The following is a 6,444-nucleotide window of genomic DNA, read 5'->3' as shown; positions in this document are numbered from 1 at the left end:
ATTTGATTCTTTAGTGCAGATGTTATTAATTCAGGGATTTCTTTTTTCATTTCCAATCTGAGGTCTTCTATATCTTTCTGCAGCTGTTTTATTTAAGAAGCGGTTGATTCATTGCTTTCGGCTGTGTGATATCCAATTTTTTCTGTGTTAGTGTCCTCTGCACTTGTTACGGGTGGGCTTGGGTTCTGAGGTTGCATTTTGTTCCTTCCCATCATTTTGTGTACCACTGTCTTCTGCCCTTTGTTGCAGATCTTTGCTGTAGTTATAACCTTCACACGTACTGAAGTTCAGGTGTAGCTCTACAGAGTTTGGACTTATCCAGCCGCGTCTGACTTAGGTCTGGCTGCTGTGCTCAGCTCCTTCCCACTGCGGATCTGGGCTAGGACTGGGTCTGGGCATTCCCGGAACTCGGCAGAAATTTTTAGTGGGCGGGAAGTTTGGGGGAGGTACTGCGGAGTGGTGGGGGGCAGCCGGAGGGAATGGGAGAGGGTCCGGCCCACGCTGCGCCTGGGCTGGACTGGTCCCTCCGGCGCAGAGTAGCAGGAAGATCTCCACACACTCACCGGACCTGGGCTAGGGCCGGGTCTCTGATTCATTGAGTTTTTACATTGTATTTGCTGTCAATTTTACTGATTTCCACACTCATTTCTATAATTTCCCTCCTTAATTTTGGTTTCTGGCTAGTTTGTTGTTGTCTCTCCAGCATACAATTTCTTATAAGGTTATTTATATGGACTTACTTTGTTTTGCCAAATAGAGCATTAATTGCTATGAATATTACTTGTAGGACAGGTTTCATAATGTCCCAGAGTTTTGTTGAGTTGTATAGTCATTGCTATTAACTTCTAGATTTTTTTTTTCTAAATTCTCATTTGATTTTTTTCTGTGATCCATTGTTTTTTTGCTTTGTTTTTGATTTTGTTTTGTTTCTGGGAGTATGTTGTCAGTTTTCTGTGAGATTCTTTTTCTTTCTCTGAAATTTCTTCTATTATTGATTTCTATTTTCATTTCCCAGTGATTTGATAGTATGCATGTGGTGATTTAAATTCACTTATGTTTAATTGAGCAGGTTTTCTGAATTAGTATCTGATCTATTTTGGAAAAAAGTACTGTGTGCTGGTGAAAAGAATGTAAACCCTTCTAGAGGGGTGAAATACTCTGCATATATCCATTAAATTCTTATGCTTAAGGATGCAGTTCAACTCAAAACCTTCTTTACTATTTTTTAGTTTAATTGCTCTTCTCTTTTAGAAAGGGAGTTGTTAAAATCATCTACTGTGGAAAGGAGCAGTTAATGCTTAATATGGTCTGTATCCTTTTCACTTCTTTGCCCCTTTTCTCTTCTTAATTTTTTATTTCTCTCTTCTTCCAATTTTGCATGTATATATCTGATAATATGAATAACTAAGTTGAAGACGACACTATGTATTACAACGAATGCTGTGAAATTCATATTATTTTGTTCAGTGAAATTTTTAGCACTTGTAATTTTTCAGTTTTAATACTATTTTGTTCTCTGTCTCCGTCTCTCTGTCTCTGTCTCTCTGTCTCTGTGTTTCTCTGTTCTCTCTCTCTCTCTCTCTCTCTCTCTCTCTCTCTCTCTCTCTCTCTCTCTCTATCTATCTTTTCAGTACCAATGATTGAACGCAGGACACTTTAATTACCAGGCATATGCTTATGCCACTGAGCAATCTAGCTGGCCCTAATTGGCACCCCCTCCCAGTTTTTTGCAGTGTATATTCTCTTTAAAAAGTAAAAAATTTAAAATTCTTCTACTGGGGCTAAGGAGATAGCTCAGTAGAATAAGAGCTTGCTTGGCAAGCACAAGGGCCTGAGTTCAATCCCTGGTTCCTCCAAAAATAAAAATAAATAAATAAATAAAATTCATCTACTATGATTTTGTTAATGTTCATTTGAACTTTTAATTTTGTAGTTTTATTTTATGAATATAGGTATTCTTAAATTTGGTACACTTATGTTTATCAATATTATCTCTTCTTGCTTGATTTATTTTATGTAGTAGCTAATAATTTCTTTGTGCTAATAAGGTCTATGCTGAATTGTACCATGTCTGATATTAGAATAGTTACCCTTGCCTGTTTTGTGTTTCCTGGTGTATGGAATTTTATTTTTCAACCTTTAGTTTTGAGTCTATAAATATATTTTAAGCTTAGAATATTTTCTTGAAGGGAATAAATTGCTTGATTCTGTGTTTTCATCTAGTCTGCCAGTCTGTGTCTTTTAATTGGAGAGTTGAGGTCATAAACATTGAGAGACATTATCGAGATATATTGGTTATTTACTATCACTGTCTTCTTTATATGTTGGTGTATCATTTCCTTCTCTTTTCATGATCATTTTGTATTTTTCTTTGTCCATTGAAGTCATTGATTTCCTCTATTTTTAGCTGTGTAGAGTTTATTGTACCTGTTAAGAATATTCTTAAGTATTTTCCCGAAATCTGGTTTAGCACTCATACATCTTCTGAGATGGCCTTTTTCATGTAAATACCTTTTTATCCATCTATTTAAAATAAATATTTACTAGGTAAGTTAAGTGGGTTAGAAGTTATTTGTTCTTAAGTCTTGAAACACTTTACTAAAGATGTTCTGCCTTTTGGGGTTTGGGCTGAGATATCTGCTATGATTGGAATTGCTTTACATTGATATGTGATATTTCTCTGGCTATATTTAAAATACTTAGGTATTTGTATCTGTGATTTTCATGAAGATATGCCTTGGAGAGTTCTTTATTTTATTATTAATATCTAAAGAGACCCTTCCTTTTCTCCAGTTTTTTATCTGAAAACTTAGGTTGTTAACCCTCCTGAAGAGAAGCTTATTATTACTCTGCAACATATGCATTTCAGTTTACCCTATCTGTCTAAACAAATAGTGAAAAACAAATTTAGAGACAATACAGAACTCCACCAAACAAATCAATAGGAATTCAACAATGGATGCTGTATTGCATGATGCTTTCTTCTAATTAGTTATTCATATTAATAGGTATCAGCATAAAAAGATAACTAAAAAGTTATAGGAAATTGAAAAGGACAACAAAAGAAAAAAAATATAAGGATCAACTGCTCCCCTCTTTGATCAGCAGAAATCAGCAGTACAATTATCCATGCCAGCCTGCATAAGTAAATGAAGATACTTCTTTTCTCCCACTCCCTCTCTCTCCTGTGCTTTTCCTTATCTCAGTTGTTCCTTCCCTTTTAACAGATTCTTTGCCTTTTACAGTATTTATTGTGCCTTTCAAAATTTGTTTAACCTTTCAGGTTCTTACACTAGCAAGATCATGTAATGTTTGCATATGCAGTTCTTATTTATTTCATTTATGATTATAGTCTCTAGTTATATCTATGTATAAAAGCCTCAAATTTATGATATTTTTATAGCTGAATAATACTCCATTGTGTAAAATGCCACAACTTTTTTATCTACTCCTCAGGTGATGGGCATTTGGGTTGTTTTCAAGATTTAGCTGTGACAAATTGTACTGCTATAAACATGGGTACACATATTATCACTGTGGTATGATGTTTTCAGTTCTTCTGGAAAAATACCCAGAAGAGAAATAGCTGGGTTAGCTGGGTTGAATGGGACTTCCAATCCTAGTGGGGTTTTTTTCAGTTATTTGCAAATGATTTACTGAAAAACAAAAAAAAAAAAAACCCATTAGAGGATATCTCCATTTGGGAGTATATGTTTTTGAAAGTATATGAAGCCAAAGAGGAAAGTGATCATTGATGTAGAGTGTGCCTAAGGAGAGTCACATGGGGAGAAGACACTCTCTCAGGCTTTCACAGAGAGCACATTGGCCAAGCAATGGCCGTGACTCATCCACATGGCTGCACTGACAAAGGTTCTACAATCTGAGGTACAGGATCTCAGGATAAATCCTGAGGGCATTTCACTGACCTTCTCAGACCAAAAAGCTATAACTCTTTTTGCATAGGTCCTGCTTTACCTTGTTCTTAACCATCCAGTAGAAAAGTATGAAGACGAAATATAGGAAATAAAACCATGCTGTTAAGTTGAGCTGTGGGGGACTCAGGTCAATAATTTCTGACATTGCCAGTTAAACAGAAGACCCAATGCTATAATGGGCTACTGGACTCTTTTAGAATATTTTGCTGAGTTTACACACCTATAATATTCAGTAATGGAACTTAGAAAAAATGGGGTATACCGATGAATGTCCATTTTGTATATGTGTTTTCAAAGTGGTTGGGATAGATATATAGTTGCATTCTCTTAATGAATAGAATGATTTGTTCTAATGGTGTTTGTAAATAGGATCACAAGTCCGCATCTTGTACAGCAATTAACCACTAAGAAGAATATATGCAGTGTATTATTTGTTGAAACTGTACTTCCAATTTGACTTGAAACTGTCTCATTGCTATCTGTTTATCAATAAAACTTTGAAAAAAATAAAAAATAAAAAAGGAAAGTACATGAAGATGTATTAACATCAAATTTTTCATATATGCTTACAGGTGATGAAAGATGAGAAATTTTCACAGGTTTTTCCAAATAGATCTACAGGTACAGGATTATTCTCCAGTGACTTCTTTCTTGTAGTTGATAAAAAAAAGTCCATTGAATGTTTCCTTCATTTTTCATATACATAGGGATCCTCCCCAATGTGCAATCTATGTATATAAACTGAAGAACTGAGGATGTACTACCAAATCTTTTTCCACATAGCCCACTTAAGTTTGTCTAAGTTTAATTTCACATATTTAACGTGATTTGTGTGTAGTAAATGCCCTCTCATGGGCCGAGGAGATGGCTCAGTAGAATAAATGCTTCCCTGGCAAGCACAAGGGCCTGAGTTTAATTCCTAGTTCCGCAAAAAAAAAAAAAAAAGTTATAGGACTGGTGGTATAGCTCAGTAGACTAAGTGCTTGCTTAGGTAAGTGCAGGGCCCAGGGTTCAATTCCTGGCTCTCTATGGCACCCCGGCCCCGCCCCTGGGTGCTCTGAGCCAGAGATGGAGTCCAGGTGTGGTGGCACGCACCTGTAATCCCAGCACTTGGGAGGCAGAAATCAGGAGGATCACCACTAATGTGAACTGTGTAGTGAGACCCTGCATAAAAAATAGAAAACTAAATGCCCTCTCACAATGACTGCACATTTAGATTCTTCCCAGTGTGACTGCTTTTGTAAAATTTATAGCTTGAAATTACACTGAATTCTTTTCCATACTGCTTGCTTACATATGGTTTCTACCTAGTATGTACTTTTTCATGTCCTTAACAGGATCTTTCAATAGTGAATGCCTTCCCACATTTCTTAAAAACTTAAGGTTTCTCACCAGTGTAATTTCTTTCATGTATTTAACAATATGCGTGTGCAGTAAACTCTTTGCTATGGTACTTACACATGTAAAGTTTCTCCCCTGTGTGAGTTCTTTCATGTACTTGACAAGATTGGTATGTTGTGAATAATTTCCCACAGTGCTTGCACACATAAGGTTTCTCCCCAGTGTGAATTCTTTCGTGAATATTATTAGCATTTATACTGAATGGTTTTCCACCCTGCTTGCATGCATAAGATTTTTCCCCAGTGTGAGTTCTTTCAGGTCTTACTTCTCAGAGTGAATGCTTTCCCACACTGTTTACACACATAAAGTTTCTCCACTTTGTGAGTAGTTGTATGTATTTTACAATTCACCCCATATAGTGAATGCTTTTCCACATTGCTTGCACACATAAGGTTTCTCCCTAGTGTGAATTATTTCATGTATTTGATAAGATTTATGTGTAGTGAATGCCTTCTCACAGTGCTTGCACATATGAAGTTTCTCCCCTGTGTGAAAGTTTTCATGTAGGTTATAATACAGCTTCATAGTGAATGCTTTTCCACATTGCTTGCACATGTAAGGTTTCTCCCCAGAATGAGTTCTTTCATGTATGTGAAAAGATTGGTGCATAGTGCATGCCTTGTCACAGTGCTGGCACACATAAGGTTTCTCCAGAGTGTGATTTCTTTCATGTATTTTGCAATAACTGTGTCTGGAGAAAGCTTTCCCACACTGTTTCTGTACATGAGGTTTCTGACCTTTGTGAGTATTTTCACGATGTTGACATTGTTTCCCCTGAATGCTTTTCCACATTGTTTGCATACATAAAGTTTTTCTTCCATGTGTATTGTTTCCTGAATTTTATCAGTTTCAGAGTTGACAGTTTTTCATATTGCTTGCACACATATGTCTTTTCCAGTGTGAATTCTTTTATGGATTTGAAAATCACTGTGGGTGCTGGAAGCTTTCACACTTTTCTGACCAACACTGTTCTTCCCTCCAGGATTACTTCTTTCATTAAGTTCAGAATACAATGTCCCACATTGCTCATATTGATAGGGCTTCTCTCCATGTATTGTTTTTTTTAATTTTATTTATTTATTTGTGTGTGTGTGTGTGTGTGTGTGTG

This window comes from Octodon degus, unplaced genomic scaffold, assembly GCF_000260255.1.
Source record: "Octodon degus isolate 3935 unplaced genomic scaffold, OctDeg1.0 scaffold00378, whole genome shotgun sequence".
Lineage (NCBI taxonomy): Eukaryota > Metazoa > Chordata > Mammalia > Rodentia > Octodontidae > Octodon > Octodon degus.
The sequence above is the reverse complement of the archived record's forward strand: the minus strand, read 5'-3'. Positions refer to the sequence as shown.